A 14,010-nucleotide genomic window follows, 5' to 3' on the forward strand; every position below is an offset into this window, starting at 1 on the left:
GCTCTTGCAACTATTCCTTGATTTTATCAAAGGCTATCTGACAGTCCTTATTCCACTCCACGCCTTGATTCTTCCTCAGAAGCTTGAATATTGGTTTGAATGTTGCAGTAAGGTGAGAGATAAACCTGGCGATGTAATTTAGTCTCCCCAAGAAACCACGAACCTCTTTCTCAGTCTTTGGTGCAGGCATGTTCTGAATGGCTCGAACCTTGTCAGGATCTACTTCAATTCCCTTTTGGCTTACAATAAAGCCTAAAAACTTTCCAGATCGAACCCCAAATGTGCATTTATTAGGATTAAGTCTCAACCTAAACTTCCTCAAACGTGTGAATAGTTTCTCCAGGTTGGTGATGTGCTATTCTTCTGTCTGGGATTTGGCAATCATGTCATCGACATACACCTCAATCTCTTCATGAATCATGTCGTGAAAGAGAGTCATCATGGCACGTTGATATGTTGCCCCAGCTTTTTTTAAACCAAATGGCATTACTTTGTAACAAAAGGTGCCCCAAGGAGTAATGAACATGGTCTTCTCCATGTCTTCGGGATCCATTTTAATTTGGTTGTATCCTGAGAAACCATCCATGAAGGAAAACACGGAGAACTGAGTTGTGTTATCCACCAGTACATCAATGTAAGGTAATGGGAAATCGTCTTTGGGACTAGCTCTGTTTAAGTCTCAGTAATCTACGCACATGCAGACTTTTCCATCTTTCTTCGGCACCGGTACAATGTTGGCAACCCATTATGGGTATTTAGCGACTTCCAGGAAACCAGCGTCAAACTGCTTTCTCACCTCTTCTCTGATCTTGAGAGCCATATCAGGTCGCGTCCTTCTTAGCTTTTGTTTGACAGCAGGGCATTCTTCTTTAAGGTGAAGCTTGTGGGTCACGATGTTAGTGTCTAATCCGGGCATGTCTTGGTATGACCAAGAAAACACGTTATCATATTCGTGGAGGAGCTCTATCAGTCTTGTCTTCACTATATCTTGAAGCGCTGCGCCTACCCTTACTTCTGTCTTATCTTCTTTTGTTCCCAGATTGATAACTTCAACATCTTCCTGGTGTGGTTGAATAACCTTTTCTTCTTGTTTGAGTAATCTGGCCAACTCTTCAGGGAGTTCGCAATCTTCCCCCACTTCGTCTTCAGGTTGGTAGATTGGACAATCAAAGTCATATTGGACCATAGCAGTGTCGTTATCAATGGTCTCGGTGGTGTTTCTGCATGTTATTATTTATGTAGTTTATTTAGAAAGTGCGTGCATAAAAATTGATTGCCATTTTCATAAATAGATCAAAATGAAAGAAAAGGAAAAAAAATTTGAATGCAAAACGTCATTTCATTAATGATAAAAACTCTTGAAAAAGATAAAGGAGGCCCTACAACATGCCACTGTGCCTTGGGCAGAGCACAGGGTTTTGTCTAAAAATGATAAAATTACTTTTGAAATATTTGGGAAACTTCCACAACCTTCCAGTTTGTTAGTTCTTCATTAGGTGCGGCTTGACGCATCCAGCTGGATACCCCCTCCTTGCGGTCTTCTTCACTGATCATTGCCACTTGCTTGCCAAAGATGTGACCAGCGCTGGTGAACGTTTTCTCCACAGAAGGAATCTTATCTTTGTCAAATTGGTTACCAGCTCTGTGTGATGACGGGTCATACCCCGAGCCAAACTTGTCTCGTTTCTCTTTCAATTCCACCACTTTGCCCCAGTCTTGTGCGTCTTCACTTTCCATAACAGCTTTAGCTCCTTGCCACGAGGCCATGGATGGTCCGGATTTCGGGACCTCCAAGGTCTGTTGGATGGCCATCATGTTTACCACTTCTAGGGATTGGAATGGTGTCTCAGTGATTTCACCATCCACCTCGATATATCGAAAAGATGTTAAGTGACTGACCAAGATATCTTCTTCTCCTCCAACCACAATCATCTTGTCATTTGTAATGAATTTTAGTTTTTGATGCAGAGTGGAGGTGACAGCACCTGCGGAGTGAATCCAGGGTCTCCCAAGTAGGCAACTGTAAACAGGATGTAAATCCATGACCTGGAATGTGATATTAAAAATAGTTGGACCTATCTTGGTTGGTAAGTCAACCTCTCCTATCACTGCTCGCCTTGAGCCATCAAATGCCTTTACGATTAGGGTGTTGGGCTTCATACTTATCCCTTCCACTGGTAGCTTTATCAAAGTCATCCTTGGCATAACGTTCAATAAGGAACCTGTGTCTACCAACACCCTTGACAGTATAGTATCCATGCATTTCAAAGAGATGTGGAGAGCCTTGTTATGGTTCTTTCCTTCAATCGGTAGTTCGTCATCATTAAAACCCAAGAAATTTCCAGTAGCCACACAAGCTATCACGTCATCAAACTATTCTAATGTTATGTCCTTGGTGATATGAGCGGCGCTCAATACCTTCAATAGCGAATTCGTGTGTGCTTCTGAGTTAAGTAGGAGAGATAACATGGAAATTTTGGAAGGTGTTTGGTTTAGCTGGTCCACCACCTTATAATCGCTCTTCTTGATTATTCTAAAAAACTCCTCAGCCTCCTCACGAGTGACAGCAGCTTTAGGAGACAGGTGCATGTCTTGCATCCCCTGATTAGGGATGGAGATCTGGACAGCAGCCTCATTCCCTTTAGCTCTCTCAGAAGTATCAGCAGTTCTTGGTGCGAATACCCGGCCACTACGCGTCATTCCTGCTGGCCCCACAATTGAAGTGACATTTGGTTCGTTAATCATTAAAGGTTTATCTTCCTGCCCCTGCTTAAAAGCTTTGGGCTGATATATCCATGGGACTGCCTTCTCATCTTTATATTCGAATGGTGTTGGGAACTCTATCACCAATGGGCTTATAGGTATTTCTACTTTGACCTCATCATAGGGGATATCTACCACGGCTATCTCTTCCTGACGCTTGCTCTTGACACGGTAATTTATCTGTAACTCGCCTCGGTCCAGCATTTGTTGTATAAAACTCCTCAACTCTTCATTATTCTCTTCCTCAACCAGCTCTTCCGGGATCAGACCACTCTTCAACAATTGTGCTCTTATCATGGTGATAGGGGTTTGAATCTCTTCAACCTTACAGATCAATTTGCCTTGATCACTCTCCTCAATGGCACTTACGGAAGCATCCTTACGCGTCGGCATAGGGTTGGTGTTCACGTTCGGGAGTCTTGGAGTGAAGGAAACAACCTTGGCTTCGATCAAGTCTTGTACTCGATTTTGAAATGCGAAACAGTTTTCCAAGGTATGACCAGGTGCTCCCATGTGAAATTCTCAATGGGCATTAGCGTCGTATCCAGGTGGATATGGAAAAACAACTGGTTTTAACTCCCTCAATGTTAGAAGGCCCTCCTTCTGCAATGATCAACAATCTTTTTCCAAGCAACGGAAGGCTAAGGCATGCTAGAGGAAGATGAACCTCCGACTCTCTTTGTCACTTGGTCTTCAAGTAGATCAACAAGTGCATCTTTGTCATTAGACTCTGAATGCAACTCTTCATGCTTATTGCTCAAAGCATGGAAGCGCTTTTCCCACATATCCTTCTCTTGCTTCATCTTGGCGAGTGCGTCTTCCAACTCCTCTACATCTTGTTTAGGGAGAGTTAATGGCTTAACCACAACCATAGACATAGGTCTTTCACAAGGATAATGCATCTTCAATTCCATAGCTCTCTTCTTCACCCAAAGAGTGTAAGCTTCCAAAGCCACACAATTGCGTGGACCAAGCTCGGATCTTCCTTTCCTATGCACATTATGCCAAGCATGCACAATCTTCTGCTTCAAATGTTGGGGATCTTTACCCTCTTGATAGAAAAGACCTTCTAACAAAGTGTTATTAGGTTTATCTCTCAAGGGGAACCCAAGTTGGCGACGAGCCAAAGTAGGATTGTAGTTAATTCCTCCTTGTGTACCAATGAGAGGCACATTAGAGAATTCACCACAATAATCGATAATATCCAAACTGCTCAATGACGAATCATACCAAACTATATCATCATTAGTGAGATACATAAGTCTTTGAGACCACCGTAGACATTGTTTGTTCTCCACAAAAGCAGGCGTCCGAGGCAAGTGCGAAATAAACCACTTGTACAGAAGAGGAATGCAACAGACAATAGTTCCACTACCTTTAGAATTCCTTAGATGCAAAGGGAAATACATATCACCTAACAGCGTAGGCACATGATTCCCAATCAAGAAGATTCTAATGGTGTTAACATCAACAAAACCGTCAATGTTAGGGAACAAAGCTAATCCATAAATGAGCAATACAAAGATAGCTTCAAAAGCATCCACACTATCGACTTGAGCAAAGGAAGTAGATTCCTTGATGAGGAAATCATATGGCAACCCAAATAATCCTCCTTTCTTTGCCCAATGAGTCTCTATCTCATACTTCTTCAAGTGAAGAGCTTCAACAATAAAATTAGATCAAGGAATATAGTCCAATCCACTAAAAGGTACTCTACTAGAAACATGTATTCCCAAGAGATGTGCATACTCCTCTAATGTAGGCACAAGCTGATAATCTGGGAAAGTGAAGTAACGGTAGAGAGGATCATTGAACTGCACTAGCACACTCAAGAGTCCTTCAACCACATCAGTAGATAAGATAGACAAAAGCTTCCCATGATGTTGTTTGAAGTCCAAGGGATCTAATACAAAAGATGATAGTTTCCTTAACTCTTTCAAGTCGGGACATCTGAAATTGTACTTCTTAGTGTTCCTTCGTCCATAATCCATGGTCTGAAAATATTTGCAAACAATAATTCAATTCCTTGAAATTTTCGTGTGATGAATGTTATGATGCGCATGAATGCATGAATGCAACAATCACAAATAAGGGATCACACACAAAGCAAACAAACAAAGGTCAAGGGATGAATCAAGTCATTGTCAAGATCAATCATCCATTTTGGTGGATTATAGTTTACACCTTATCAACACCCAAGTTCCATTGATATTGACAAGACTTGATTGGATCAATCAAGAATCAAGGGTTTGTTGTAAGTCACAAGCATGGAGTCTGGGTAAGAACCATCCCAAAGGAGTGAACTAAGGATAAAAACCTGTAGATCATGTTCTAAAAAGTTCCCAGAGTCTTAATTCCATCTATCGGATATTACAAGTTAAGATGACTGACTCATCGACCCATAATATTCTCAAAAGAAACTCGTCTGAGTGTAGTATCGTGTAACAACTGTTATCAAGTCTACACTTGAACAGTCTCTGCACTACGTCCTAAATAGGCCAAGAGGGGGTAAATGTTCTACGGTCCTCAGCTTCTCGGACCCAAATTGGAGATAGTAATGCCTAACCATAAATACTTGTGTGACATTTCCAAAACCAAAAGAGTCTCCACTGAGCAGATGGATCTCAAGCCAACTTGTTAAGGACTACTCCACACAAGCCGAACATGACTATACCATCCTCCTACCTTAATTGCACTCAAGTTCAGGTTAAAACTTATCTCACCACTTAGAGATCACCAAGCACAACAAGCAGATTATATCATACAAACAAATATACATACACCACATATATACAATTATATATACACAAGAAAGTAGGCTAAACCCACTGGAGACTACTCCCCAGCAGAGTCGCCACTTAATTTCTGTAGCGGTAAATTCATGATCATCAAGCTATGGATAAGCAAGACATCAAATAACAAGAGTTGCCACCGCGCTTTTATTGTTTCCAAGGGAAAAGGGAAAAGTACGAACAAAACCCAAAAAGTAAGAAGTTTTCAAATCAAAACTAATAAATGTCAGAGATTACAGGTAAGGGGGTTGGTTACACAGAGAGAAGGTGTTAGCACCCAAAGTGTCCTAGGTACTTCTAGGGAGCCCTTTCTTGCATGCATATGTATTTTGTACAAAGTGATATATACAAACAAATAGAATGAGGGGATGAGAAAAGAATTCATTAATTATATTTTTGTGTTTGACAAGACCTTTGGACTTGTGCCTACGTACCAATATAAGAATGAGGGATCAAAACCTCGTAGTTCGTGATACAAATTTCAAAGTGAATGCATTATTTTTAACAAAAATTAAGTTTGAGAGGCACAAAGGCCTAAAAATGGTTTAAATGAGTTAGTTCTTTTTGGCTTTTTGAAAGTTTAAGTCAAGTATAATTAAGTTTATTTACAAGTTTGATTAAGAAAAGAAGTTTGAAAATGCAATGGCATAAGGCCAAAGTTTCTAGTTTGCAAAGTGGTCAAAGTTTAGAACAAAGCATAGTTCAAGCAAAGAAGATTTTTTTTTAAAAGGAGGGAGAGATTTTGAAATTAAAGAAATGGGGAGGAGATGAAGAGACTAGTCCTAAGCATAAATTTAAAAGTTAAGAGTTTAAAAGATCTGACTAATGGGTAGCAATCCAATAGACAAGAATGTCATATAGAAACCCAAATTCCCTTGGACATTTAGAATAAAGTAACACACAATTCATATTATACCAATCTCGAAGAGCAAGACATCAAATAAAGATAACCACATCCAAGTTTTAGCCACTCCATGATCTTCTTCAAATTAACCCATGTAGCATATGAATTCCATAAGTCATAGGTTCAAAATAACACCTTCATAATGATCATGTTGCAGATGAACTCAAAGGGATCTTCAAAGATGTATCAGATGAAGTTTCAAATTGCAAGCATTTGGTTTCATGAAAGTTGGCATTGGCCAAGTCCTATAGCATAGGAATGTTGCACAAATTCTAAGTCCAATTTGTCCAAGATCAAACCAAGAGTCTGCACAATTTTTTTTGGGGTTTTTTTGTTATTATTATGTACATTAATGGTCCAAGACCACATAAACAAACAAAATATACACAAGCAAGCTATATCACACAATATGGTCCAAATGGACAAAGGGAAAATGACATTAACATAAACAATTAGAATGGAATGAATAATGGCAAATGACTAGAGCTTAAAGATTAAAGTGCATTAAAATAAAGGACTTAAAATTAAATGTTAGTTGTTAATAAGTTAGAAGTTAGTATTGTTTTGCTTTTGCTTTTCATTTTAAGTCATTCTTTAGAGAACACTCAACCCACTTATCACAAGCATGGACCCTTGAGCCCAGACATCTTCCAAAGGAAGGAAAAAAGGCCAAGTTTCCATACAATACCATGAAAGAGGGGAGAATTACAATCTCATTAACTAGAATGCTATGCCTTTTTGTATCAAAAATTTAGCGCTATTTTAAGCAATCGTAATTGAACTTATGTAGAAGGCACAACTATTTGAGGTCAGGCAATAGAATTTTGGTGTTAATGCATGTTAGAGACATAGTATGATGGACTATGCTCATGAAACATACCACACACAAAAAGAATATGCAAAAGATGTGGCTTAATCTCATCCATACTTATGTTAATTTTTCAATCAACTAGCATTAGGATTTAGAGATACCATAGGCCAAACGAAATGAATGCATAAAGAAGGGGAATTAGATGAAGAGGGAGGAGAATGGATCATAACTCAAATTGATCAAAGGAGGACTTTTACCAAGTTAATATCATTCATTCATTTTGGGAGATGGAATGTACATTCCATCAATCCCCTAAATCCAATGATATTAACTTAACAAAGTCAAATCAACCTTGACCAAGGCCCAACAACACAAGTCAAACTTAACAAAGTCAAATCAACCTTGACCAAGACCCAACAACACAAGTCAAACTTATACCAACCATCACAAGAGTTCAACACAACTATTTGAAATTTATTCAATTTAAAAATACTAAAATAATGCATTTAAATTAAATATGGTTTGTGAAATTCTTAAAACCTCATCAAAGCACCAAAGAAATGGCCATGAGATTTATCATAGGCCAAACAAGGTCAAATGACCTTGGAGAAAAAATATCAAAAATTTTAATGTCTTAAAAGTATTTTTAAACAATTAAAAATAATCGTAAAAAATCAATTAAATCATGAAAAATATTAATAATGATCCAAAAAATAATTTTAATTCAAAATATGAAAGAGGAAATTAGTTGAAATTTTTTGGTGAAACTCTCATATTTTTTGGATCAATATTAAAATTAATATGAATTAATGAAAATCAAATGAATTAAAACAAAAAACAAAAAAACAAAAAAAACGTGAGCCACTGGATCTCCCTCATTAATTGAGGTGGCATATCAAGTGGATGGAAACGCGTGTTCCATGGTGGAAGTGAGTCAGCGCGCCACACGCGTGGGAATCAAAACCAACGCCTAAGATTAAAACATTTCAAATGGATCTTGTGGTTTGGAGACGTGCCAACATACCGCCGGAGCCAGAGCTCCGGTCTTCTTCTCCGGTGGACCTCACCGGACTGATCCACCCTCAACCATCACCAAAATAAAAAAGGAGGACATGATCTGAAAGAAAAAATGGCGTAGAGCACGAATCTGACCTCAATTTCAACTAACTCCAAATATATGAAAAGATATGAGGAGTTGAATTTTAAGGTGTGTCAACTGAGTTGCTTCGATTTGATCTCAAAGCAACTCAATCTTCTTGCCTACATTGGTAAGACTTCAGACAACCAAAGATTGAAGAGAATTGATGATATTTGAGTGAGAATCAAAGAGATGAAGTTTTCTGAAATTTACCTTCAATGATGTGCAGAAATGGATCTTGCTTGCTTCAACCTTGATCTGATCACACTTGAGAAGCTTGCAGGAGAGGTTTCGCAATGGTACAAAGCTTTGGATCCTGGAGTTTCTGAATCTCCAAATAGTGAGATTCAAACTCAATTTTCAAGTTGAAAATTCTCAGGTTTTCCTTTCAATGGTGAGGGTTTCAATTGGGGGGCAAAGTTGGCGTGCAAGGTGTGTTTGAATTGAGCTCCAAGGGCCTGTATTTATAGCAATTGGGACTAATATTTGCACACTTGAAAAATTGCTAATTTTGGACATTTTATGCACAAGCTTGCATGGGTGTGTATAGGCCCATGAAGCAATCCAATTTGGTCCACTTGCATCTGTTCTGAAGTTCAAATCATGCTTGGATGTCAAGGCAAAGTGAAATGGAGTTTTTGGCATTTGATTTCTTCCAATCATGCAGACCTGTTAAAGCCATGTGAAGCCCTAACAAATCTCATCCAAAATGCATGAACTTGGGTTCTTTGGAAATCTTAGATCAAGGGTAACAACTTTGATGTTGAACATTTTTTTGGAACTTAGATCATGGTGAATTTTGAGGTGGGAGTTTGGAAATTTCAACATGTTGAAAATTTTTCTAAGTGTCAAGCCATATATCTCAATATTCCACCTTGCTTAACCTTTTATGTGAGCTTCAAATGAGAAACTTTTCTTCATCAAAGTTGTAGCTATTTAAAATACCTTCAAAATGGTCACCAATTTCATGTCTTGGATTTAGAATGATAGAGTTATGCATTTTTGAAGTTGAGGAAAATCACGTGTTCAATGGTATAGGTCAACCTCATATCACATGATCATAAAAGTTGAATTAGCTCTCACTCCAAACATCAAAGTTGAATTAGACGTCTTGAATTTGATTGTGAAACATGGAAATCTTTCATCTCATAAAAATTGAGCAATTTATGGCCTTGGGAAGTTGACTTTCAAATTAGGGTTTAGACAAAATAACCTATAATGTTTCAACATGGAAAATGATTTTCCAAGCAAAACTAGCTCTAGGTCTCAACATGAAAGTTGTTTGGAATGTCATTTAGAGTAATGTTTCTCTTGGAATAATTTTCATATGGTGAAAATTGTAGGAGATAGGGTCTAGGGGGACCCAGTTTTGATCAGATGAATTTATCTGGCCAACCACCATCAACCAACTTGCTAACCTTCAATTCTATTGACTTTATAGGCTCATGGTAGATCATATATGAATAATATTATGAAATTGGAAGTGTCCCTTGAGAAAATTGATCAATTGGTGAGATAGCTTGTTGGAGAAGTTACTCAAGATACCTAGTCAAACTAGGGTTTCCAAGGCAAATCACCTCCAAACTCTTGAAGAATACTTGATCAATATAACATGTAAAGATAATTGGGACTCATATATAATGCTTTGAGACATTGTGGATCAATCCTTGGTTGTGTTTTTAGCCATGAGGGTCTTAAACCCTAGATATGAACTTTGATAGATCAATGGGGACATGCCCTACCTACAAAAGAGTTAGGCAAATACAAAGACATATTTTTGGTATTTTGGGTTAGTAAAATGATTATGTACAAGTATGATACAATCACATAGTGTTTGTTGATCTCTCCCAAAACAAACCCAATGAAAGAGGGGTAAGGAGGATGTCAAGGTATGATCCCAATGCTAATGCATATGATGGAATTGCATGAGGGATCTTAGGGTCAAAATTGGGGTCTTACACACCCTTGTGAGACTCCCTTCTTTGGGCCTAGAGCATTTTTCTAGCTATACCCCCAATTTCAGCTTATTTTTGTCTTTTGTATATATTTATTATTTATTATTTTATTGTTATTGCTTTATTTATTTATTTTTATTCTTTCTTTTATTTCCTTTAGTTTTTTTAATTCTTTTACCTCTTGCATTGATAGTATGCCCCTCCCTTTTATTATTTCTTTTATTTTTTTATTGCTTTATTTTTTAGTTTATTTTATTATATTTTTAGTTGATGCATAATTGTTAATCCAAAAAGATAAAATGACCATTAAAATTAACCTTTCAAAAATACTAAGATAAAAGGTATTTGATCAACATCAAGTACATTTTTCAAAATCCCACTAAGTTTTTTTCTTTAATAAGCACCTCATATCATTTCAAACCATTTTCACTAATGCAATAAAACACTCGATCAACATCGAATTTCTTTTCCGCTTTCTCAACTCGTTAAACTTTTTTTCTAAACAAATACGAAAGAAATGGGTCATTGGAATCTGGCATTCCTTGAATCCTTGATGATTGCTCTTGAGGCACATGTCTTAGGTTAGCTTTTTATTCACTCTTTTCATTTCTAAAATACCTAATTACTTGAACGAAAATAGGGGCCATTGGAGTCTAGATTCCGGTGGAACCTTTGAACAATCTTTTGAATGTTCATTATCCATAAAACAATTTTATGAATACATTGAATGAAAAAGGTATTGTTGGAGTCTAGCATTCCGACAATATCCCGAATACTTGGTCCCGAGGCTCACGTCTTGTTCTTACCAAATATTCTTCATTCTCCTAAAATCATCCAACACAACTTTAACCCTTTTCTCTCCCTCGTGCGGCCAATAACTTCTTTTCAAAAGCACATTTGTCTAATCCTTTCAAACGCGTACAAACTTGTGCTTAAGCCTCCGCAGCGAGTAAGCGAGCCATATTTTACCGTTAAATTGCGATCTAGACACGTGTTCAAATTCAATACACCTTTAATCAGTCAAACATATCCTTTCTCGTCCCCGTGCGATTGAAATATTTTCATAAGCGAACATTTGACTAATACTTTCTAACGCGTACGAACTTGCGCTTAAGCCTCCGTTGCGAGTAAGCAAGCCAGGTTTTACCGTTAGAATGCGATCTAGATATGTGTTCAACCTTAACAAACTTTAATCAATCAAACTCTTCCTTTTTTACAAGAACATTGCTTAATCCTTTCTAATGCATATACAAACTAGCGCTTAAGTCTCCTCCGCGAGCATGCAAGCTAACGTTTAACCATTAGAATGCGATCTAAGTATTTGTACATTAAAACAAACTTAAACCAATTAAACTTATTTTCTCACCCTCGTGCGATCGAAAACCTTTCATAAGAACACTATTCAATCTCTTCTAACGTGAATAACAAACTAGTGCTTAAGCCTCCCCCGAGAGTAGACAAGCCAATGTTTAACCTTTAGGACGCAACCTATACAATTGTTCATTAAAAGACACCAACAAACCATAGTTCCTCGAACTACGAATGCTCTAACTTCCTTATTGCACTATAAGGATACGTAGGCACAAGATTGCGAGATCTTGGCGAGTACACTAATAAAAAACTCTCTTTTTCCCCTTTTGAGGTTTCATTTCATTTCTCTTTTCAACGTTTCATTCACTCGAAGAAAAAAATAATATTAGCTAACATTCAAATCACAAATTAGACTAAAAGGTTGTCGTTGAGTATAATGGACATGAGAGATGCTAATACCTTCCCCTTGCGTAATTGACTCCCGAACCCGAATATGGTTGTGACGACCATTATTCTATTTTCAAAGGTTTTATCGATATTTTCATATTCCTTGATTGGGATAAATAAATTTTGGGGGCGACTCTGTTCAAATCATTTTTTCCGCGACCATCACGAGGAATCATATTTTTCAAGATGCGACACAATGTCGCCATGTGCAACGACTTCCTACTCAAAGAATATGCTATAACATTGGCTTTACTGGGATGGTAGTTCCAACCAAAGTCGTAGTCCTTCAAAAATTCCAACCATCTTCTCTGCCTCATATTTAGCTCCTTCTGATCAAACAAATACTTCAAACTATTTTGGTCGATGAATACCTCAAATCTAGAACCATATAAGTAATATCTCCACAACTTCAGCACGAATACCACAACTACCAACTCTAGATCATGAGTAGGGTAGTTCCTCTCATGAACCTCTAGTTACCTTGAAGCATAAGCTACAATCTGTCTATTATGCATAAGCACATCGCCCAACCCCATCTTGGGCGCATCATAATATACCACAAAAGGTTCCTTTAGATCTGACAAAATCAACATTGGCGTTGTTGTCAACTTTTTTTTCAATTCCTAAAAATTCTCCTCACACAGAATGTCCCACACAAAGGCTTGACCCTTTCAAGTCAATTGAGTCGAAGGTAGGGGTAACTTAGAAAAACATTTGCTAAATTTTCTATAATAACCAACCAACTCTAAGAAACTTATGATCTCAATAACTGATTTTGGAGCCTTCCACTGTAGCATTGCATTTACCTTAGAAGGGTCAACCACTATACTGCCACTGAAAATCACATGATCGAGAACACTCACTTCTCACAACCAAAATTTACATTTGGATAACTTGGCATACAACTTATTCTCTTTCAACACCTGTAATATAGTACAAAGATGTCCAACATGGTCTTCGTCTGATTTAGAGTACACAAGAATATACTCCACAAACATAACACGAGCATTAGACGCGTCGAACGGAATCACCGAGTACTCATAGTGACCATATTGTCTCCTGGATGTAGTCTTCGAGATATCTTCATCCTTCACTTGAATCTGATGATAACCCGACCTCAAGTAAATCTTACTGAAAACACAGGCACCCACCAATTGATCCATATGGTCATTGATCATAGGAAGATGATACTTATTCTTAATGGTAACCGTATTTAGATGACGAAAATCAACACACGACCTCCTATTGTTGTTTTTATTCTTCACTAACAACACTGGACCTCCCCAAGGTGACACACTTGGTCTGACGAATTGCTTCTCAAGCAAATCTTCTAACTGGCCCTTTAGTTCAACCAACTCTGCAGCGAACATCTTGTATGGTATCATCGGTACATGTCTAGTACCAGATACTAAATCTACGACGATATACTCACTCCGACAACTAGTCACAAATGTCCTCAAGAAACACATTAGGAACTCACACACCACCAACATGCCACTACCACAACATCGCATCCCGCTCTCAAGGAAGAGAACATTATGATAATTTGATTGTCCTCCCTCAATGACATCTCTACTTGACCGGGAGAATGTAGTCGAATTCGTATGCTTATCGAGTTTAGGCAACAACATAGCCTCAATAACACCTATACTCTCATAATCAGTAGCTTACTAAGCTAATCCTCCATACCAAAAGTATCTTAGAGAAGTAGAAGCTTCTTCCTCACTTGTTTCAATCTCGCTCCTACTAGCAAGTAATAAGAAAAAAAGTGAGTATCGACGGTGTTTCACACACATGTCGCATACCAGAAAATAAATAAAATCACAAAACCTGGTGGGACGGACTGACCTACTCTGATACCACTATGTATTACCCTAATCCCCGAATAA

This window comes from Lathyrus oleraceus, chromosome 2 (assembly GCF_024323335.1).
Source record: "Lathyrus oleraceus cultivar Zhongwan6 chromosome 2, CAAS_Psat_ZW6_1.0, whole genome shotgun sequence".
Lineage (NCBI taxonomy): Eukaryota > Viridiplantae > Streptophyta > Magnoliopsida > Fabales > Fabaceae > Lathyrus > Lathyrus oleraceus.